This window comes from Helianthus annuus, chromosome 10, assembly GCF_002127325.2.
Source record: "Helianthus annuus cultivar XRQ/B chromosome 10, HanXRQr2.0-SUNRISE, whole genome shotgun sequence".
Lineage (NCBI taxonomy): Eukaryota > Viridiplantae > Streptophyta > Magnoliopsida > Asterales > Asteraceae > Helianthus > Helianthus annuus.
The window spans coordinates 114,160,147-114,184,993 of record NC_035442.2 but is presented as its reverse complement, the minus strand read 5'-3'; the positions used below and the strand labels follow the sequence as shown (position 1 = coordinate 114,184,993).

The window sequence follows — 24,847 nt, the reverse complement described above, 5'->3', positions numbered from 1 at the left end:
CAATAATTTTCATTCAATGCTGGAAATTCTTTGTCATTTTTCATAAAAACTTTCTCAATTTTAACATCAACTTTTTCATCTTTTACTAAATCAACATGTTTCTTAACACTCCATGTTTGACCTTTCGGTGTACCTCTTTTGTAAAAATGTGAATCTCTTTGAACCTTTTGATTTTGAACAACAACTTTTGGTTTCCAAAACTCTTGAAGTTTTGTCATATCAACTGATGTTTTCCAACTTTGTGTTGTTCTGAATCTGGGAGCGTGAGAATTCCAGGTCTGTCTAGAATCAAACCTATACGGGTTTGACTTCCAATTTTGATTCGAAGCAAACTTGTTTGTGTAGTACCTCCAAGTTTGTTTTGAGTCAAATCTGGTTGACCTTTGTCTCACATTCTTAGATTTTTGTTTCTTAGTATCAATCTTCTTTTTGTCAACATCCACAGGTTTTAAATTTGGACACTTGCGTGCAAGATGTCCTTTTTGATCACATTTGAAACATGTTCTCATGGACACATCTTTGACCTGTGGTTGTTGCTTTTTCTTTTGTGCATCAAACTCTTCATTAGACTGTCTCATTTTGAGTTCTTTCTCTTCAGCTAGACTGTCTCCTTGAACAAAACTCATTTTTGCCTGATAATTTGGCGTCTCATTTTTGTTTCGATTTTGTTTCTTCTTATAACCCAACCCAGCCTTCATGTTTTTCTTCTTGAAACTAGGTTTGTTATACGAACCTTTACGACTCTTACCAACAAACTTTGAAATCTCAGACTTCTCAATCTCAACCATTTTGAAAACTTTATCAACCTTTTCTGAAATCACATTCTGAATCGGGAATACAACATCTAAGAACAATTTGTCCGATCCAATCATGGTATAAACCAATCGTTTTGAATCATCATTCAAATTTTTCTCGGATTTTGTGTTTTTCAGATATCCATCATGAATATTTCCTTCATCTTCATCTTGTGATCCAGATTTACCTGTATCAACCGACTCTTCTTTCAACACACTTTCAACGACTTTACCTACCACCTCTGAATCATGAGAATCATCAGATTTGGAATAGGTTATGTCAATGTTGTCTGGCAATTGGTCTACCATGTTGAAAGCTTGTTCTACCTTTTCCTCATCATAAAATGCAAACTTTTCCGGTGGTGGAACTTGATGAAACTCTGAACCAATGCCTTTCTTGTTTTGCTCAGACTCACCATCTCCCGGTTTTATATTGAAAATTCATTCAAGCACATATGACGACACGTGATAACTTTTTAACTTGTTGTTATCCTGTTCTAAATCAGCAATCTGTCGCTTTAGCTTAGCAACATCCTCAATATAGGAATTAACAACATCTTGTTTTATAGAATACATTCGTTTAAGCTCTTTAGTTGTTTCAGAAAGATAATTCATTCTTGATTGAGCATATTTCATTTCATCTTTCACTTTTTCATATTACTCATTCTTAATATGATATGCTAATTTCATAGAGTCATATTCTTTCTTCATTTCTTGAACCACATTTTCCTTTTGTTCACATTCATTTGTCATTTTCAAAACGTTTTCTTTCAAAACTTCATTTTCTTTTTCTAATTTGTTACATTTTTCTGAAAGTTTTTCATCATTTTCTTTAAAATTTTTTTCTTTTTCTAGCATTTCTTTGCATTTTTCTTTGAAAATGTTTTCAATTTTTGTGAATTCAAGATTTCTTGTTCTGAATTGCTCATCTTTTTCAGTACAAGCTCTGCACGGTTCCATGCATTTCTTGCACTGATCAATCAGTTTTAATACTTCAGAATCAGAATTTACCTCAGTGATTGGCACCTTGGTGTTTTCAGCTGCCTCTGTCTGCTTCATCTCAGCATCATTCTTCTTTTCTTCAACACTGGCTTTATCACCAACATCACCAACTACCAAATTCTCATTCTTTACTTCTTCTTCTTCTTTCCTCACCACTTCTTCAATCTGCTGTTCTTCAGTAACAGCTTCTTTCACAACTTCAACTTCAACAGCTTCTGTGTTAACCTCTTCAGCAACCTTCTTCAGATTGTTCACCATCTCTTCAACACTCTTCTTCATTCTCTCTTCATCCCTTTTTCTCAGACACGATGTCCTGGCATATCTGATCTCCTTTTCATGCCTTTTAGCATATGTGTCATTTTTCAGTACATTTCTGTAATATTCGGCTCTCAAAGGAATTATGAGAAGAACATCATCAAAGATTATGTCTTTCTTTGGAACAACTGGTTCACCTTCTCTGTTGAAGTAGCACTCTCTCTTTTTATCCCATCTTCTGTTGCTGACAGCACTCTCATACTCTTCCTGTATGTCATCCATTCTGTTGTAAACAACATTTCTTTCTCTGTAAGTCTTCTCACTCAAAATCTCTTCTCGAGTTTTCTCTTTGACCTCAACTTTATCCTTTACTTCATTGTTTTCTTCATGGATTTCAGTAGTGTCTTTGTCTTTGTTTTCGTCTTGAATCTCAGCAACAAAAACAAACTTTCTTTCCTCTATCATAGCTCTCCCATGAGTTGTTTTTCGAACATTCTTCAAACGATCTTCTTCTGTACAAATTGAACTCCAATCAAAACCTTCATCATCTTGAATTACAAAATAAGCTTTTTATTTTGATTTATCTTCAATCAATTTTGGCTCTTCTTTGCTTCGATGGTAGATCGCCTTTCGGTAGTAATCATCGTTGAAAGGTCTCTCAGAGTCAGTAACTTCAGAATTTCTATATTCTCTCTTGAAATGACCCTTTTGCTTATATCTAAAGCAGGTCACTTTGGATTTATCGAATCCAAGCTTTGTTGACGGACCACTAAGAGATTGTTTCCCAGTAATCTCCATGTATCGTTGAGCTCTGCGAATACAACTTGCTAAACACCAGCGAATATCTATGAGCTCCATCTCTTCCGGATCAATTTGGTCGTAGTCTTCTTTGGTCAACTCGGAGTTTCCAATTTTACCAGCTACAAGACCTTCATATGACTCTAGAACAGATGCAAGGAAACTCATTTGCTGCTTAGCTGCATTGATGCGCATTGACAGAGAATTCTTCAGTTTGAGAGCAATGTTGCACAGAATCTCTTCAGTTTCATCAGAACTTGACTTTGAAGATGAATGATATCCAGAATGATAAGTTGATGATGTTGTTTGAGGTTCTTTCATCTTTTCACCACTGAATGCTGTCTTTGGTGAACTAACACCTTTCTCCGAAGGTCCACTGCCTTTGTAGTACAAGCCAACATTCTGTTGATGTGAAGAAGCAGTCATCTTGCTTTGCTTTTGTAGCTCCAAATCATGACTCTCAATCTTTTCAAATAATGCATCAAGAGAAATTGTATCATATAAGGCATCATTTTTCAAGATAAAAACAACTGTTTGCCACTGATCAGCTCGTGGTAACGCTTAAATCACTTTGTCGATGATTTCCTCTCTTGTTTTTACAATTTTAAAACGTTCAAGTTCAATTTTGAGGTGACAAAATCTCTCTATCATTTGTCTCACCGACTCTCCTTTTAAACTATCAAACAGATCAAATTCCTTTTTAAGTAATGCAATTTTGTTCTTTTTTATCTGTTTACCACCCTCAGCTTTAACTCGTAAAGCTTCCCAAACTGATTTCGATGACCCATCATGATTAATGATGCGTGTGTAGTGTAATATAATTTAGATATGTATTTTAACCCCTTTTTACACTTTTAGCCAAGTTTTAAATTTATAAAACACGATATTTACTAACACTAAACACACATATGGGCAAGTGCACCCATCGTGGACGTAGTATAGTGTTGGTAAGATACCGAGGTCGTCCAAGGACACAAGAGCTTTTAGTACCGGTTAATCCTCAACGTCTAATCAAATCAAAAGGTTAGAAAAATGTTTTAAACTAAGAAAAATAAAAACTAACTAAATGCTGAAAAATAAAATAAAATAAAAAACAGATAGACAAGATGAATCACTTGGATCCGACACGTGTATTAGTATAACCTTTGATTATTTTCGCACTTTTGCACTTGTTTAAGAGATTATCTTAGTTATTGTAGTAGGCCCCTCTTTTGAAGGCGACGTTACCCTCAACCCAGTAGTTTGAGTCAGCAAGGATACAATCCTAAAGGGTCGGATTATTGAAAGATAATGAATTAAGTTATTAATGCAAATTGTGGTAGGCCCCGCTTTTGGCGGTGACGTTACCCTCGGCTAAGTAGTCTGAGTCAGCAGGGATACAGTCCTAAATAGCCGGGTTATAGTATTAATAGTAGTTAACTTATGAGGGGGTCAAAGAGTTTGGATCCCCGCCATCCAATACCTATGGGCATTGAAGGAGATCCTACTAAATTTGACCCAGGTCCCAAGCAGGACCTCTAAACGCTGAACATGGGCAAGACCCTTACCAAACCGTTCCCTTAACCCCCGACCAGGTAGCCAACATACCTCCATATAGACCGTGGAGATATGAATGGTGAAAATTTTTTATTTTATATATACAGTAAAATAATGCCAAGACACCACGGACAAACGATAAGGAAAGATCACCTTCAACATAAGTAACTAGTTATTAAAGTCATTAATACAAAACCAAATAAAAAGTGCAAAAGATTAAAAATAAAAAGTATTATACTAAACACTTGTCTTCACCAAGTGATGTAAGAGACTTAGGCAAACATGGCCTTGATTGTCAAGAACTCTTACGATCAATCTTGGATCCCGAGACGACTCACACACTCTACGATGGACAATGGATGATGGTGGTGGATGATGGTGTTATGGTGGTGGTGGGTGGTGGATGAAGTGTGAGAGAGGTGGTGTGCCAAGGGATGAGAGAGAATGAAGCCAAGCTCCTCTATTTATAGGCTGAACAGAAGGCTGGACACGGCCCCGTGTCCGCTGGACACGGCCCCGTGCCCGTCTGACATTCTCTCTCTTCATTAATTGTAATTGCGAATTACAATTAATGCGCCTGCTGTACTTTCACCACGCCCCCGTGCCCGCTGGACACGGCCCCGTGGTGGGCAATGGAAGCTTCTACTGGTTTGTCTTTTCTGCTGCTTCCTGGGCACGCCCCCGTGTTCGCTGGACACGGGGCGTGTTCAGACTCTGTTTCTTCTCCTTTGCCTTGGGAGGTGCCGTTGAGGGTCCGGGCAGTCTACTTTTGTTCCTTTTCTTGTATTTATGGTAGAATTAGTTGTCTTTTTGCTTCTTTTGTGATTTTGAGCTCATTTAATCTTGAAAATGCAAAAGGAAGACAAAAACACTATTTTTCCAACATTAGTACTCAAAAAGGGTTAGTTTTATGCCTTAATTGATGTGATTTATATGTTGCATTTTACACACATCAAATACCCCCACACTTGAACTTTTGCTTGTCCTCAAGCAAAACTCTTTAAATGTGGCTTACACTCCCAAATGGAATAGGTAGAAGAGAAGTTTTTAGCTTGTCCTAGAGTGTCGGGAATCCAAGGTCTTTATAAGTTTTATTTTTATTTATTTACAATCCTATTCGTTATGATTTATTTTGAACGTCTCATAAGATAAATTACTTATTTGGGCATAGCATGCCTTATTAAAATTCCATTTATATACAAGTTCACATACCTCACGGGAGATCACTCAACACTCGGCCGAAGGTGTATATTTTAGTGAATCACTCGAGAACGGCATGGAACTTACGCCTTCCATAGGCTTGCCAAGCAATCAATCCTCCTCCTTTTTAACTTTTTACCTTTGTAAATATCAAGAGGACTTTTGGGTGAAGGGTTAGGCTTGGGTTAAAGGTGGGTGGTTGGGTTAGTGGTTAGTAAAAATGGCGAAAATCGTAAAAAGCGTCGGTTTTCGTAAAATACCTTTTTTAGCAACTTTTTATTTTGAAGTATTTCTTCAAACAAGCTTTTATATAGCTTTTGTTTGTTTTTGACTTCATCATATTTTTTTTTCACATAAAAAGCGAGTTTACGAAAAACCGAGCTTGTTACTAAAATAAAGGGTGAAAAATAAAAAGGTTTTTGGTGGGTAAAAAGGTTTTTTTTTTTTTTTTTTTTTTTTTTTTTTTTTTTTTGGGGGGGGGGGGGGTAATGAAATGAAAGGTTTAGGCTCAAAGGGGCTATCTAGGGGGATTTTGGGTAGGTGATAAAAAAAAATTGAAAAATAATGGTTTTGAAAGAAAAATGGTTAGTCCTAATGCCTCTATCATTTACTTACTTGGGTTTAAGTTAGTAAGGACCGGGAATGTATCGTCGTGGCAAGTTCTAGATTTGTAAGAACCAAGCGGCTATTCACACAAGAAACGAAAAATGAGCATTTAATCTAAATATGTATATTTTTATGCTCAATAAAGGCTCAAAACTCACTTTTGTGGGAATGGGTTTTTAATGTGATCAAGTATATATAATCGAATTTTTAACTAGACTTGTTATGCCGTTTCATAATTTTCTTATGTTGGTTCTTTGTTATCACGACGCTATCGGTTGTAAACTTGTAAAAATATAACCTTTTTAGAACTTGTTATTCCCAACTTAAACTAAGACAAGTAAATAAAAAAATGAAAAAGTTTTTGAAAAAAATTTGGGGTGTTTAGCGGTTCCAATAGAGTTTTGTGTAAGGCTTGTGTTTAGGATTTGCAAAATTCAAGGTTTTAGCATCCCCCCCACACTTAAATTACACATTGTCCTCAATGTGTCCAAAAATAATGTTTTTGGTTGATTAGAATGTGTAAAAGTGGGTTTAAAAGCAAAGATTTATGTTACTGGCATCTTGGACACGGCCCCGTGTTGACCGGGCACGGCCCCGTGGTCAAGTGCCAGTAACAAAAATTAGAGAATTGAAACAGAAGCCTGGACACGGGGGCGTGTCCGCCGAACACGGCCCGTGTCCAGTTACCTGAACTGGGTGATTTTCTGCAGGGGGCTCAGCACGGGGCCGTGTTGGTTGGGCACGGCCCGTGTTGAGCCTTCTGTGATGGAGATTTTTGTCGGGTTGCTATGTTCTTCGTGCATGGTTCCATTTTTCTCGTTCCCTTTTTCATCCATTACCACCATGAGTGTGTTTTATTCTGCAAAATAAGACTAAAAGATTAAAGTAAACTAAGGATAGTTCCGCGGAATACCTCCGTGGTGCGCCACGTTTATAAGGGTCCTTGGCTAGACCCAATGCGAGGTTATATGTTTTCTGAGTGGGATGCTTGGCGTCCCATGTTACACCGTCGGAGAGCAGCATCCAAGCTCGAATCAACAACCTTCATGTAATTGACCGGGTCGTCATCTTCTATTCTCTTCCCAACTCCGAATTTCACTTCATCATCCCCATACCTCAAGGTGAGTGTCCCGTCATTCATATCCACCACTGCCTGGGCTGTGGAAAGGAAGGGTCTCCCTAGTATAAGGGGGACCTCGGTGTCTTCCTCCATATCGAGTATGACAAAGTCAGCTGGATAAACGAATCTGCTTACCTTTACCAAGACATTCTCGATGACACCTTGTGGGAATTTGACGGATCGATCAGCGAGTTGTATGCTCATTTTGGTAGGGCTCGTCGTTCCCAAGCCGAGTCTTTTGAACATTGATGAGGGCATAAGGTTAATGCTAGCCCCTAGGTCGGCTAAGGCATTGCGAACGGGCGAGTCTCCTATTGAGCACGGAATCGTGAAACTTCCGGGATCGATTTTCTTTTGGGGGAGTTTATTGAGCACGAGGGCAGAGCATTCTTCGCCTAAATTAACTAATTGCAAATTTTCAATTTTCTTCTTATTCGTAAGGAAGTCCCTCATAAATTTAGAGTATTTGGGCATTTGGGTTAGGACTTCGATAAAAGGAATATTGACATGCAATTGTTTTAACAGACTTTCGAATTTTGCGAATTGCTCATTTGTCTTTTGACGAATTAACCTACCGGGGTACGGAACTCGAGGAGCCTTGGTAGGCTCTGGTGATGGAGGAGAGTTCTTCTCCTGCAGAGGTGTTGGCACTGTTTCTTCCGTAGGTGGTGGTACTTCTGCAGGCCCTACGGTGCGGTTTCGTAGTGTGATGAGGTGAACTTGCGCCTTTGGGTTTGTTTCGGTATTGCTAGGTAATGCGCCTTGCGGTCTCTCGGAAAAGTTTTGAGCTATTTGATTTATTTGTTTTTCTATGTTTTGAATGCTAGCTTGTTGATTCCTAAAATTAGATTCTAATTGTAGAAATCTTTCCGAGTTTTTCTTATCAGTGTCAGAGACGAGGCGAGATATAGTATCTTCGAGCCTTTCTCGTCCACCTTGTTGTTGAGTGAAATTTTGTGACTCATTTCTTGATTGCTGAAAGTTTGTTCGTTGGGTTTGTTGGTTACTACTATTGCCGGGTTCCCTCCAACCAAGGTTTGGGTGGTTTCGCCATCCTTGGTTGTAAGTTCCCGTTGGGGGACCCGACGGCCTAGGTCTATTATCAATGTAGTTTACCATTTCTTGTTGATCGTCCGTTTCTTTCATGCAACTCCAATTTTCATGTGACCCACCACACCCTTCACAAGCCATAACCGAGACTGTTTTTGTCATTTCTAATTTTTTTATTTTTGAAGAAAGGGCCTCGATTTGGGCTTGTAAAGAAGTGCTTTCATCGACCTTATGGGCGCCCGGGGCGATGGACTTATTTCCCCGGGGGGTGTGCCATTGAAAATTGGTTTGAGCAATTTCCTCAATTTGATTATATATTTCGTGTGGGCGTCGATTACCTAAAAGTCCCCCGGAGCTAGAATCAAGTGTCTGCCTAGTGTGTGGCAACAATCCATTGTAGAAAGTGGATACTTGCTGCCATATTGCGAGGCCATGATGGGGACACTTGCGTAATAGCTCCTTGAACCTTTCCTAAGTTTCATATAAGGATTCCCCGTCCTCTTGTGAGTATGTATTAATTTCAGCCATTAATTTAGCAGTTTTAGCAGGAGGGAAATACTTATATAGAAATTTTTGGGCTAGTTCATCCCAGGTGTTTACCGATCCAGCTGGGAGGGCGTTGAGCCAAGCTTTCGCTCGGTCTTTTAGTGAGAACGGAAACATACGGAGGCGGATGGCGTCGTTTGATGCTCCATTGATCCGAAAGGTATCACATATTTCTAAGAAATTAGTTATATGTAGATGGGGATCCTCGTCCGCAAGCCCGTGGAAGGTTGCGGAGTTTTGGAGCATTTGTATCAGATGCGGTCGAAGTTCGAAGTTATTGGCTTCGACATTCGGAGCATTGATAGCGGCGCCTAGATTACCTACGGTGGGCCGTAGATAATCCATAAGGGTACGTTGGTCCGCCATTGGAGGTGGATCACCCGAAACCTTCTCTTGGTTTTTGGCTTTTAACCTTTTTCTGAGAAAGCGTTCGGGTTCTTCTAGCGGTTCTTTTATGTCTTTATTGGAACTGGAGCTCATACACTACGTGAGGTTGGCGTCGGGTTCCAAGTCCTGCAATAAAAACAGAAAAGAATGTTGGTCAGAAGCTTCACCACGGCCCCGTGTTGAGCGAACACGGCCCCGTGGTCGGAATTACAGTGATTGTTTTCCAGATCCCAGTTACTGGAAGTTGGACACGGCCCCGTGTTGCACCAGCACGGCCCCGTGGTCAGCCTTCTGTAACTTGAAAAACAAAAACTGCCAGTAACGATGCTGAGCACGGCCCGTGTCCGACCAGGCACGGCCCCGTGCTGAGCTCTGCAGAAGCTGAAAAACTAAGAAAAAATCCTAAAAAATTAAAGAAAAATAAAAATATGATTAGGCCGTTGATTCCTAACTTTCTTAAAATCCTTGTGTCCCCGGCAGCGGCGCCAAAAACTTGATGCGTGTGTAGTGTAATATAATTTAGATATATATTTTAGCCCCTTTTTACACTTTTAGCCAAGTTTTAAATTTATAAAACACGATATTTACTAACACTAAACACACATATGGGCAAGTGCACCCATCGTGGACGTAGTATAGTGTTGGTAAGATACCGAGGTCGTCCAAGGACACAAGAGCTTTTAGTACCGGTTTATCCTCAACGTCTAATCAAATCAAAAGGTTAGAAAAATGTTTTAAACTAAGAAAAATAAAAACTAACTAAATGCTGAAAAATAAAATAAAATAAAAAACAGATAGACAAGATGAATCACTTGGATCCGACACGTGTATTAGTATAACCTTTGATTATTTTCGCACTTTTGCACTTGTTTAAGAGATTATCTTAGTTATTGTAGTAGGCCCCTCTTTTGAAGGCGACGTTACCCTCAACCCACTAGTTTGAGTCAGCAAGGATACAATCCTAAAGGGTCGGATTATTGAAAGATAATGAATTAAGTTATTAATGCAAATTGTGGTAGGCCCCGCTTTTGGCGGTGACGTTACCCTCGGCTAAGTAGTCTGAGTCAGCAGGGATACAGTACTAAATAGTCGGGTTATAGTATTAATAGTAGTTAACTTATGAGGGGGTCAAAGAGTTTGGATCCCCGCCATCCAATACCTATGGGCATTGAAGGAGATCCTACTAAATTTGACCCAGGTCCCAAGCAGGACCTTTAAACGCTGAACAAGGGCAAGACCCTTACCAAACCGTTCCCTTAACCCCCGACCAGGTAGCCAACATACCTCCATATAGATCGTGGAGATATGAATGGTGAAAATCTTTTATTTTATATAGACATTAAAATAATGCCAAGACACCACGGACAAACGATAAGGAAAGATCACCTTCAACATAAGTAACTAGTTATTAAAGTCATTAATACAAAACCAAATAAAAAGTGCAAAAGATTAAAAATAAAAAGTATTATACTAAACACTTGTCTTCACCAAGTGATGTAAGAGACTTAGGCAAACATGGCCTTGATTGTCAAGAACTCTTACGATCAATCTTGGATCCCGAGACGACTCACACACTCTACGATGGACAATGGATGATGGTGGTGGATGATGGTGTTATGGTGGTGGTGGGTGGTGGATGAAGTGTGAGAGAGGTGGTGTGCCAAGGGATGAGAGAGAATGAAGCCAAGCTCCTCTATTTATAGGCTGAACAGAAGGCTGGACACGGCCCCGTGTCCGCTGGACACGGCCCCGTGCCCGTCTGACATTCTCTCTCTTCATTAATTGTAATTGCGAATTACAATTAATGCGCCTGCTGTACTTTCACCACGCCCCCGTGCCCGCTGGACACGGCCCCGTGGTGGGCAATGGAAGCTTCTACTGGTTTGTCTTTTCTGCTGCTTCCTGGGCACGCCCCCGTGTTCGCTGGACACGGGGCGTGTTCAGACTCTGTTTCTTCTCCTTTGCCTTGGGAGGTGCCGTTGAGGGTCCGGGCAGTCTACTTTTGTTCCTTTTCTTGTATTTATGGTAGAATTAGGTGTCTTTTTGCTTCTTTTGTGATTTTGAGCTCATTTAATCTTGAAAATGAAAAAGGAAGACAAAAACACTATTTTTCCAACATTAGTACTCAAAAAGGGTTAGTTTTATGCCTTAATTGATGTGATTTATATGTTGCATTTTACACACATCAAATACCCCCACACTTGAACTTTTGCTTGTCCTCAAGCAAAACTCTTTAAATGTGGCTTACACTCCCAAATGGAATAGGTAGAAGAGAAGTTTTTAGCTTGTCCTAGAATAAGATGTGAACGCGTTGAAAAACGTGTTGTAGAATTCTTCAGCCATGATGTAATCTTGGACAGATAATCAAACAACCACAATCAGTACAAACAATATCAAATATACTAAAATAGACTGATACTCGATCGACGTGAAATGATCTCGACACAAAAATCCACTTTTCAAGCGAGATAAGATACTCAAGTGGAATCACAAGTTGATTTATAAGCGAAATCAACGTTTGAAGCGAAATCAAAACTCAACAACTTTCAAGCGAAATCTCTTCAATAGCAATTCGAGCGGAATCAGGTCTATACTTCAAGCGAAATCACTTGAATTACACTTCGAGCGGAATCAGATCGTTTTGAAGCGGAATCAGACACAAACTCCGAGCAGAACCAACATTTCAAGCGAAAACAGGTTGAATTTCAAGCGGAATCTCGAAGTTTGTTCAAGCGAAACCAGGTCTTTGTCCTGTTTTTGTCATTTTTAGTCCAAATTTTGGTCTCAAACTTTCAAGGCTTTGTTATTATACTGTTATGCACGTTCGGTGAAAAATTCATTCCATTTTGACCGTGAAATTTTGTTCAGATTGAAAAAGAAGGTGTAGAAGTCAGAAAACTGATGATATCAAGCTAGACTCTTCTTCCTGTGCTCTGATACCACTTGTAGGATCGTTGTAGGTCCTGACTGAGTCGATCAGAAGAGCTTTATATCCGAATCAAAGGCGGAATCAGTGAAACGGACGTGGCAACAGCTTGATACTCTTTAATTTGTCACTTGTATTGATTATAACAACAATTACAACCTGGACAAACTTTGGCAGCACTTCGTTACAAATCCAGAACCCTTGTACCAAATGAAACAACAAGTACCCTATATATAGTATATGCTATTCTGCTCGAAATGGTCAAGGAAGGTTTCAAGCGGAATCAGAACTTTCTGATTTCGCTTGAAATGACCTTGTGCTGTTTCAAGCGGAATCACTTCCTAAATCCACAAAATCTGATTCTTGCACCTCGGGCACTGATTATCCTATCCTATCCTATTACATGATACAAGACGAAGTCAATAGACGTAATGCACTAACATTAACAACATTACAACCCACCACTGTTGCCACCACCCTTCACCACCGTCATTCGCCGCCGTCACACACCTCCGTCGCTACCATCACCACCGCCGTCGCCACCACCTACTGCTGCTAACCACCTCCGTCACTGCCACCCACCCTCGCCGCTGCCACCTCCGATCACCACCACCACCACCCACTTTTGATCATCGCCCCCACCATCGTCGTTGCCACCTTCGATCACCGCCGTCGTCACCACCCACCTCCGCCACCGCTATCAACTGCCACCACCCACTGCCGCTACCATCTCTGACCACCGTCGCCACCCACCTCCATCGTCACCCACCACCACCGCCGCTGTCACCACCCGCCACCGTCTCCACCCACAACAACCGCCAACCACCGTCGCCGCTACAACTTCCACCTATCACCACCCACCATCACCGCCCATCACCGACCATCGCCATCTGAATTTATTCCTTCGTCTTTTCTCTTATACCAAACAACAAAAAAGTAATGGTTCATTTCATTCTCACATGGTAACCAAACAAGACATGGAATGGTAATGATCAATTCCATTACCTCATCCATTCCATTACCTCGTTCATTCCATTCACTCGTTCATTCCATTACCTCATACCAAACAGACCCTTAGTTTTAATTGAATAGGTTATACCATAGTCAAGTGAGCAACGAAAGTCCAAAACTAAAAATGACAATACATTAAGTGGTGATGAAGATAAAAAAAAAGAAAAAAAAAAGAAATATTTCAGGTATATAATTAGATAAACCAGTATACGCTATTGTAATTTGGTCGGGTAAACGCGTATATCACCAAATCTCATGCCCGGATACCCACGGAAAAAAATAAAATAAAATTCCATATCTGGTCCCATACCCGCTTACCCGGCAATGGAACCAAATGATAGAATCTCATAATCAATTATTCATTACGTTAAACTGACTACAAGGTTAACCCGATTTGAGATGGGTAAAGTAGTCATTCTGCATGCAAATACATGTCACTCAGCATAAAATAGTTCAGAGAGGTAAAGTAGTCATTGTGCGTAGTCATTGTGCATAGTCATTCAGAGGTCCAACCAAACAGCACATATTGGCTCAGCCTACATAGCACGGATACGGGTACGGGACTGGGGTACGGGGAATGGCAAAACTCAAAAATACAAGATACGGGTACGACAAAAAAAATAATATTAAAAAATAAAAATATATTAAACAAAGTCCCAAAAATAAAAATATATTAAACAAAGTCCAAAAATATATTAAACTCCAAAAACACTACATCAGCCATAGGTAATTAATTATCAATAATCAAAACAATTTCAAAGTTCGGTTCATCTAGCGAAAGATCGACAACCTCCAAAGACCCAACATCTTCGATGAATGAGGAATACTTGAATAGAGATGATGATCAGACTTGTTGTACGTGAATGTTTAGAATAGCATATGTATTTATAAATGGCCAACGTAGCATATATAATTATAAAATGCCGACTTACGTATTTGGAAGTTAAAAGGGTTAAAACCCTAAATATTTTAGGAGACGTCCCCGATACTCTGTTTTGGAAGTACCCAATATCGGGTACGGTTTTGTAGAAGTCCCCAATATCCGGGCACGTTTGGGAAACGTCCCCAAGCCGTCCCCTACGCGTTTCCGTCCTCGAGCCGTCCCCGGGACGGGTACTCGATGCAATATGCCGTCCTCGTCCTTCATAGGGCTCAGCACTTACTGGTTCAGAGTCTCTTACCCATTCAGACCTCTTACTGGTTCAACACTTACCCAGTTAAAGGTTGCCAAACAATCCCTTATTTCTACTCCTATACAACAGTTACTAAACTAATTCAAATTATGCTAGAAAACTGCTCGTGAACTGCCCCCGCTAATTATTTGATATGTGCCAAAGTTGGGCTCACCAGGTGACAAGATCTGTGGGTATATATCATTATGTCAATTATGTTTTTACAAAGTCTGTGGGTATATTCCAGTATGTAACGCTCTGCGTTTTCATACTTTCTATATTTGGAAACCCTTACTTGAAATTATATTTTTGGAAATTTTGTGTTCTTTTAATCGTCGTTTCGATGTAATCTTTGTGGAATCCGAGACTTCGATCGTAATGAAATTCTATTTTTATACATGCTTATACATGTTGCAATACTCGGGTTATACATTACCAATCTTGAATGCATACGCGCAACCGATACTCGACATATGGTACTCATAACTTATACATGCTTGGTAACTACTAAATACGTGATTAAATTCTGATAATAATATCATAATAATAATAATTCTAGTAATAATATAGTAATAATTCTAATTCTAATAATAATAATAATAATAAAATAGTATACTACAAGTAACGTGAATGTTGCATGTAAAACAAAAAAAAATAAAAAAAAAGATTAAAAAATATAATATATGTTATTGAAGATGGCAGTAGCAGCCGAAATGGTGGCTGATGCCACTTGTTTGTTTTAATTAATATTCTACCCACCATATTATACTACACTTGTAATAGTTAATATAAAACTAACCTTAGGCAATATCTAGTCTTATATGTAACAAATAAGAAGAAAAAAGGTAAAATGGATGTTAAAGGCAGCCTACGATCGGACAGCAGTATGGCTGTTTTGATTGTCTTTTTTTATTATTCAACCACCAACTAATTTAATTAAATGCCAACCATCTTAACCCTAATCCTTTCCCTATAAAACCCAAGTCTCCTCCACACTTTTTCCACTTTGCAAATCATCAAAAACACCCTCAAATTTTCCTCTAATCAGCTGTTAATCACAAGTTCTAGCAGATTCATCACCTTTCACAAAAGTATGCACAACTTTCTCATTTCTTAACGATTTTCATCCATTCTTTTTCCCACTAGCTTGGAACAACCTTAGGAACATTTCAAGAGGTTTTCCATGGAAAACCAAGCCCTGGAATGTCGCCAAAAAGGCTCCAAATTGGACTGTTTGTTTCTGATTTCGTTTAAACTTGTTAATCTTAGTTAAACTTGAGTCTATCTCATCTCAAACCTATGTCCTAATGCTCATAACCAATTGAATGGTTAGTTGGGCTTAAAAACAAGGCTGAGAAATGTTAAATCAGAGGTTGAAACCTCACAAACATTCTATTTTAGTTAGGGTTTTACCCACAAGAAATGTTCAAGCTTGAAACTTGATGAAGGTGTGATTGTTAGACTAGCTTGGGCTATCTTTCATAAAAATACACTCACTTCTTGATGTTTTCTCATAGATTAGTTGTTGTATCTCATTATTTTCTTGTAAGTTCATGACCCTCCTTGAATGTTTTTACATCAAGTGTAGTGGTGAACAATTAGAGGTGCCTAAATGGAAGACTTCTCTTCCTACCTCCTACATGATTTCCATGAAACTTAGAGGTACCTAAATGAAGACTTCGATCTTCTACCTCATGCTTGACTTATATGATATACTATACTCTATATAATACTTATGTAATATTTGAACAAATCAAACTCTTGGTGATGAACTAATGGACATTCGTCAAGCTAGTAGATTGTATCATCTTAGGCCTTGACAACTTGTCACGATTCTAATGGAACCTTGTTCCATGAAAACATTTAAACTCTTTTAGAGTTTCATAGTTTCAAGAATAAGTGGCATAGGTGTTAGATGATTATTTTCATATGTTTATTTTCATGTTATTTGAACTCCAAATCCATAGAACCATATGTAAACACCTCTTAAACTCCAAATCGAACACATTTAACTTTCTAGTCTCAACAACTTCGTCACTTTGGATAATCGGAAAGCATATGCAATTTTGTGAGTATACTCGAACCCATTTTACTTTTTAAATACTTTTGGATGCAACATGTGTTGAATACATGTTGCATCCAAAAGTATTTAAAAAGTAAAATGGGTTCGAGTATACTCACAAAATTGCATATGCTTTCCGATTATCCAAAGTGACGAAGTTGTAGAGATTATTTGAATCACACTCTATCCATATTGAAACATGTTAATCTCCCGCTAGACTATTGGGAGTGAAACTTGATCAATTTGATGCTTGTTAATCTCGTATGCTACGTAAACTATTTGTGTTGATATATGCTCATTAACTTTGCTAGCCCACCTTAACAATTATAGCGCTATAGGAGTAATGCACCGCCCATGAGACTTGGGGTATTGTTATGTTAAACATGTTACCTCCCGCAATACTTTGGGATAGGCTATTTTAACGCATTGGATTCTTGGGTTTGAACATATTGTTACACAATCTCAGCGTACTAGTAACTTGCATATTGTTGTTCATGTTGGATACGAGCATGTTAAACAATTTTATTCTATGTTATACTATATATCAAACTTGTATACTCGCCAACTTTTTGTTGATATATTCTAATACATGTTGCAGGATGATAGACAAGATGATGCTAAGTGAAGAAACAAGATTTAAGTGGACTTAGAAACATACCTAGATTAAATTATTTTGTTGTTGCATATTCGAAACAATGTTGTTTATGCTGAATTCTTGTATTATACTTTAGCAATTTATGAAATCCAATTTAATTTATATTGTCACATAGTGTTATGATGTCTCTTGCAATCTAGTTTTCGTCTCATCCCGATGTTTCCGCCATCGGTTGGGGTGTGACAGATTGGTATCAGAGCCATAACTATAGGGAATTAGGAAAAGTAGGAATGTTTTTGCCTAGTCTATAGTTTTAGAGCCTTATTCTTATGTTTTGCTTGAAACTACATGCATGCCACTATATGTCGTTTTATCCTTGTGTACCATACTTGACATGCTATTCCTATGTGTTAATACTTGTTTTATTATGTGTTAATATTTGTTTTAATACTTCATTCTTTATGTGCCATTCTCGTCAAGTTATACTTGTTTATTTAATCTTCAACATACACTTTTCCTCATACATTTTACTCGAATATTCTAAATCCGCAAAACACTCGTATTATACAAACGAGACAACTTCACCAAAAATAGCCGTGAAACCCACAATTTGGTGAACGACTCTCAATCTACCTATTCTTTTTTTTACATGAGATACATCATCAAGTTAGGAGTGAAGTTCTCACCTTGATGAAGAATTTCAATTTCAAATTCTAGTGGACCCTCGTCAACGTGTCGAAATTACATTTTGACCCGACAAGTACCAACCACACTTAGGGCACGAAATCGTCAAGTTAGGGATGAAACCTGTAACTTCCGTCAAAATGAATTCCCGAAATCTGACCCTTTTTGAAATTCGGATCCTAACTTTTAAACCTCGTATATTTTTCTTTCTCTTTTCGCGAAATAAACGTTGAGGGTTGATCCTAATTCATTACTAATTTAGTCTTATTTATTTATTTATATTTATTGAAATTTTATAAGTTAATAATGCAATAATTTTTTTTTTAAATCTAACCTAGTTAGGTTTGCTGGTTTTAGAGTTAGTCCTTTTTTTTTGTTTTGCAAATAACTTAACCTAGTTAATTAGGTCTTTAAACTTAAGGGATTGTTATTGCATTATTATGAAAGTTAAGCCTTATGAATAAAAGATTCATGAGTGTTATTGCATTATTAATACGCACATGGCAACCCTTTTAAACTCAAATTGCCGCCCAAACCACACGCATACAACCTTACACCTTCCTTTTTCATCCTTCCCGATTCTCGGAATTCAACACCCTTTACCGTTTCCATCCTTTCAACAAATCATGAACCTTGTCATCGTTCTACTACCACACACAGCCTAGCACCCCCTGTTGCTCGACTTAATGGCCGGCCACCACCACTGTCTGGTGGCGGCGGCGATGGCACCATGAGGCAGAAAGAGGAGAGAAGAAAGCAGTCGAGAGAAAGAAAGAGGCGGGCCGGCGTCGATTACGGGAGAGCCGCGGCGGCGGCAGACGGCAGCGCCGCCGTCTGCAGCGGTGGTGGGGTGTAGTTCGTTGCCCGACGTGTTTCACCGGAATGATGATGGTAGTGGCGACTGCGGCTGCGTCGCCGCCGTCTGCGGTGGTGAGCAACAAGGATCGTGCCGTCTCGTGTTCGGTATACCTTCTTTAATAAATTGTTTTCTTAATTAATCCCCTGTTATAATACCGTAAATTTTAGATAATAAGCATTCAAATGAAATGCAAGTGTGGAAACCTGCATAAACAGTCGTTTGGGTTAGTTGTATTTTTTAAAAGAAGAAGATAACCAGTTGTATATTTATTTATTTATTTATTTCTATTTATTTTTTTAAAGAAGATGGTTCCTTCTTAAGTCACGTCTAGGAGAACAAGCCGGCGCGGGTTCGATCCGGTTCCCCGAATTGTTCACTGTTTCTTTTGTTTTTTTTTTCTAATATATGGTGATACTCACTTTATATTATATGAGTTGTTGGTGTATACCATTATCTAAATATTTTTCTTATGTCCAATTGTTCGAAAAGTTTAGCAACCAAATTTTGTTGGCTATTGGACTTTTCTCGCTTTTTATTGCCTGGGATATCTATATTTATTTATTATTTTTATTTAATTAATATCATACAAATCTATCTAACTTCTCGTTTTAATATTTTTTTTGATAACAATATATATTACGGTTTTAATATAATTCAATTAATAGTCTTTACATTTTTTTTAAAAACTAATAATATAATGAGTACTATAATAAATGTTATTATTCCGAAATTAGTGCTTACGGGAAGCTATTAAAACAAATCATGTGTTGCTAAACTATTTAAAAGAAATATGGGTTTATTTTTAAATTTCATTTTCTTTCTTTTTTTATCCAAATTTTATAGTAACGTTAATAATTAGTAAATCATTAATTTTCCTTTTAACGTTAAAGGTTAGAAAAATGTAATAAATTATAATATCTAATTAATTAACTTATAGACCATAAATATTAAGATTGTATTAACCTATAAATATTAATGAGATCGTTATTTTAATCTAGGATAATCGCTCTTGTTTATTCTCTTGGATTGTTCCAATCTTACTCGTGCGTACTTCCAAGAAATCTTCATACGCAACCAAAGTGAGTATACTCGTATTTCCCCCTTTTTACTTTTACCACTTTTGGGGTATAACATGTTTACTTATCAAAAAACTTACACATGAACATTTTGCTTAAACACATGAACATTCCTATAACATGCTTGTATACGTGATGGCTTGATACTTTAAACTTGGGTGAAACTTATGTGTTGAATTTATCATTAACTTCGTACGAGCCAAACCATGACATATGTAGCGCTATAGGATTAACGACCCGCCCTTTATCATCGGTAATGTCATGAGCATATTGCGTTTCCTTGGTTTGATGTGTTAGACACATGCCATGTTTAAATGTTTATCTTGAATCACATGCTTGCTATGAGGAATTGTTTAAAACTTATCTTTTACTATGTATGTATCAAACTTGTATACTCGCCTTTGCTTTTGCATTGAATTATTTTAAACATGTTACAGGTTGATGAGGATGATGCTAAGAAAAGAAGTAGCGTTGATGCCTAGATACACATATAGACGTTAGGGTTTAATATGTTGTATCAATTTTGTTATGTTGTTATGTTATTTTTGTTAAACTTGTTGTATTCGAATTTCTTGTAATGTTGACAATTCATCTTATGAAATGAAATCGGATTATTTAAATACTTGTCACAATTATTAGCGTTATGATGTCTCGAGCAATCTTCACACTTCGTCTCATCCCGATGTTTCCGCCATTGGTTGAGGTGTGACAAAACCTGTGATAACTGTGCTCTTTAATCGATGAACAATGCAAAACAATGTTAATTATCAATAAAACAATGTGTTTTGGTGTTATTATATGTGTTTTATGTGTTTGGTGATTTTACAATTCGATTCGATTCGATTCGATTTCAAGCTTTAAATCGCTTTCTGGAAGGTTATACGCAAACTGGTGTGTAAACGCAATCAGTTAAACGCGACGAACACTCCGGGATAGTGAAATAGGCTTAACATACCTTAAATAACCTTCACATAACTTAGAAATAATTTTTGGATGGTTTGGTATGTCGAAAACAAGTTTGTTCGATCGCAGGGACTATTTATGTCAAATTGCGAAACTATACCGATTCGTATGGTGTCAAACAGTTCGGAACTTGATCATAAGCTAAACATACCATAAATAACCTAAACATAGCTTAGAAATAAGCTTTGAGGGGTTCGGTGTGCGAAAACATGCTTATTTGATCTTACGGGGACTAAAAGTGTCAAAAACGACGTAAGTTTGCATTTTCGCGCATATCCTACGTTCTGACCACATCTGGACACCCAAAAATTTATGTAAGCATTAAAATATATTATGTTAGTGTTTGGCATAATAAAAATCCATTTGTCGCTTAATTTGGATCGTTTTTGCGTTCGTTACGACTTCCGTCGTAATTAACCGAACAACGCAACCGTACGACCAAACGAACCGACATCCGAAATATTTTTGAGCATGTTTTGAGTTCCCAACACTTTAACTTCATTGTAGAGCTTTGAAATGAGGTTAACGGGGCTTAAAAGTGCCAAAAATGCAACAAAATGCAAGTTTTGGGCTGTAGGGACCAAAACTGCCAATCTGCCAAAGAAACATTGAATCTGGTCTTCCAGCTCGATTTTGATGGTTTTGATAGGTGGTTTTCATTGCTAGGGGCTGGTTTGTGTGGGGAACAAGTCCCCCAATCATTCTCTAACATTTGTATGGCCTAGATCATTCCCTCTTCTCCAAGAAATGATCCTAACGGTTTTGCGAAAACTATATATAGGCCATGCTTTCATTCCTTTTTCCTTGCATTTGGTCTGAGATTTCTCTAAGTGGTTGTGATATTTCACTGCCTACCTGAGAATACTTGGAACCAAATCTATTTGGACCCTTTGTAAGTCCTCTTTCATTCTTTTATTGCTTTCCTAGCTCGAAAGTCAAACTTTGTTTGACTTTCAACCACGAGATGGTCAACGAGAACTTCGTTTGAACTTTGCAACGTGAGCGTAATCACGTTGGTTATAGTCCATAGTGACTATATCCACTGATTACCACGTTGACTAGGTGTAGTGACGAGTCGTAGTTTCGGTCAAAATATGCATTAAGCGTATTTTGCAACCAAACTACTCTAGGTATCAAAACACTTTTTTTTGATATCAAAACCTGTTTTCTAACTTAGTTAAGCATGTTTTAACATGCTTAGCTCGTCACTTTTAGTTTAGTGCTTGTTTAGAGTCGTAAGTCAAGCGGTCTAAACCACCGCTTAGACTTTCGAACTCGACCCGTTTGGTCGATCTTTAGGATCCGACCAAGCATGTTTACTGACCATAGTTGTATAGGGAATAACCTTCCGAAGTTATACCTTATGGTCACCGAGTTTAAGTAGTTGTATGATAGGTGGAATATATGCCTTAGGTAAATTACCAAAATGCCCTTTTCATGCATAATTGGATTTTAAGCCTATGTAACCTAAACTTTTGTCATATAATTGATTATGCAACCTATTTAAATATGTTTAGGCATATAATACTTGTCATAGGACTAGTTAGATGTCTCGAACGGGCATTCGCGCGCACGACGCGTTAAAGTAGCATAAGCTACCTTAATGGGTCGCGATGGGTCGAAAGCACTTAGGTTAGGTTTCAACCTAGAATGTAGGCTTTATTAAACCATATCACATGAGTTCCAACACTCATTTGGTTTACAAGACCTCATTCTGTCGGATCTTCCGATTTAGGCGTCTATTGTTTGACTAGTGATCCGATTACTAGGTGCTGCTTGAGTTTCCTTGGTTTGATTGAGCTTATTGAGTTCTCTAGATTGAGGATACTTTGCACTTCAATGTGAGTACATAGTTCCCCTATTTTACTATTTTCAATTGTTTTGGGGTGATTCATATGTACAAAACGAATTTCAAGGTTTAAACGATAATTTCAAAAACGATGGTTTATACTAAACTAATAACGATTTCAATAAGGTGAACAAGACTTGTTGGTTGGGATTACATAACGAATGACATTCATTAGCTTTGGTCAAGCCGACTAGTATTAGGTTATGGTACCATAGGATCTGATGGGGGTTATGTAGGTAACGACCGAATCTGTGAATGTTAACTTACCCTTTGTGGTTTGTTAATACGAGAAACGAGGTAGTCGAGTCACGAAGGTTTGAATGTTATTAGCGAGACGACCAAAAGTAGTTTCACAATTTAAACGAATACGACTTTGGGACGAGTTAAACGATTTGAAACGAGATATACGATTTCAGACGAGTTAAACAAATTAAACGATTGGTTTTGGGTAGTGATTAGATAATGGGACGGGTGTAGTATGATAGAATCATGGTAGATACACCGCAGGTACATCTTATATATAAGTGCTTCTATCATATTACATTGCGTGTCATTATTTAGTTCACTTGGGAAACGATTTTGAAACGATGTCACACAACGAGGTTTTCAAAACGATATAAACCATACGAGTTTTATTAACGAGTTTTTACGAGATGTTATACGATTTGGTTTATTAAAACAAATGTTTTTGAGTTAAGAGTCATGGCTACGAGATTTCATAAACTATAACCAATTCGATTTGTGTTGGTTAATTATGTTGCAATATACTTTTCAAAACAAGGTTTGTATTTTGACTCTTGTAGTCTAACGAGGTACTGCAACATATAAACGAGCCATGAATCCGATACTCCTATAAAACCTATGTACTCGCCAGCATTTCTTTGCTGACTTTATTTTTACATATGTTTCAGGTGGTATTGCTTGATGTTGCTTGCTAGGGAGCTCGTGTCACATAGGACCTGGACGAGGCCTTAGTGACTTAAAAACAGTGATAAACAATGTGTAGTTTGTTTGTTTTGGTCTAAAGATAATGTACATTATTTAATAATTCAATAAAACGAAACATTTGGTTACCATGGTTGTGGAACAATAATTCTGTTGCAACACTCCCCGACGTTTCTGCCACGGTTTGTTGTTTTAACGTGGTCGGGGTGTGACAGAAGAGTTGGTATCAGAGCCAATGGTTATAGGGAATTAGGTTATTAGCAATGCTTTGACCTAGACTATAACTTTAGGACCCTAACACAAGTTTACTTGTGTTTAGAATTTTAAAACAATACCGTCACCTATCCTTAGGTGATAACCACAACGAGAACACAATAACGAATCCGCTTCGAAAATTAATCATCTATCCTTGGATGATTGATTACTAGGTTTTGAACCCTCTGTTATATGGTTTTGAACCCTTTTTGAGTTTTCAAAATCTCGTCAAAGTTTGGGTCTAAATAATGTGAACACGTGCAAACTGGAAGGGTGAATGCCTGTACCCTGAGTTTTCTGTCTAAGGCTAGAGTGTTCGTACAAATCCACATTATCGGACCAGTCACTCTTACCTGGGAACTCTTGGGGTGAGTGTTCACTTATAGGCGAGCATGTCTTCGCGATACATTATAGTGACCCATTTACTTTGATTAGTCACCGCGTGTCATTCGTTTGTTCGAGGTAACGAACGAATGATCGCCTTCCTTGTGTTTTGTCGATGTTTTCAATACCTCTTTTTTTTCCAATTAGCAACCTCACTCGTTTCTCATGTTTCCTTGTTAGACAATGCCTCCTCGACGCGATGCTCGGACCAATGCTCGAACTTATACTGCTGAGGAAGTCGCAGCCCTTGTCTCTCAGCAAATGGCTGCTGTGCTTCCAGGCATTGTGATCCAAATCCACGAACTATACGACAACAACAATAATAAAAACAATAATGCACCGTGTAATTTCAAGAATTTCAATTCTACGAAGCCGCTTAAGTTTTCTGGGTCACAAGGAGCAACCGCGCTCCTGCAGTGGTTTGAGAGTATCGAAAGCACATTCGAACAGCACTCAAATATTCAAGTTGAAATCACGACGAATAATCAAAGTACAAGCTCAATTTGAGCAGCACTCGGACAATCGTTGGATAGTTATAATCGATCGGACGTTGAATCGTAATAGCGATCGAGTTATTACCCTGATTGCGGCAGCGTTTCGAGGTGATTAGTGTGTGTTGTGTAGTAATCGAACTATATCTCAGTGAATATTGTGAATTTTTCCGTCGAAGTAATACCAAAATTCAAGTGCCACTGCCCCCTATTTATAGCTGGAAAATGCTCCCCCTCGCGCCACGCGAAAGAGATATGTGTACCCGTCGCGTGCCGCGACT

General features: G+C 38.2%; 1 long non-coding RNA gene and 1 other non-coding gene across 2 annotated transcripts; both read left to right on the top strand.

The window, feature by feature from the left end:
- Nucleotides 1-8,788: 8,788 nt before the first annotated feature.
- Nucleotides 8,789-8,895, top strand: LOC118483556. The gene has a single exon (XR_004870847.1). It is a non-coding gene; the product is annotated as a small nucleolar RNA R71 (small nucleolar RNA).
- Nucleotides 8,896-18,245: 9,350 nt separating this feature from the next.
- LOC110882475 lies at nucleotides 18,246-20,159 on the top strand. Its single transcript, XR_002560104.2, has 3 exons — nucleotides 18,246-18,707; nucleotides 19,602-19,682; nucleotides 20,117-20,159. It is a non-coding gene; the product is annotated as an uncharacterized LOC110882475 (long non-coding RNA).
- Nucleotides 20,160-24,847: the final 4,688 nt, after the last annotated feature.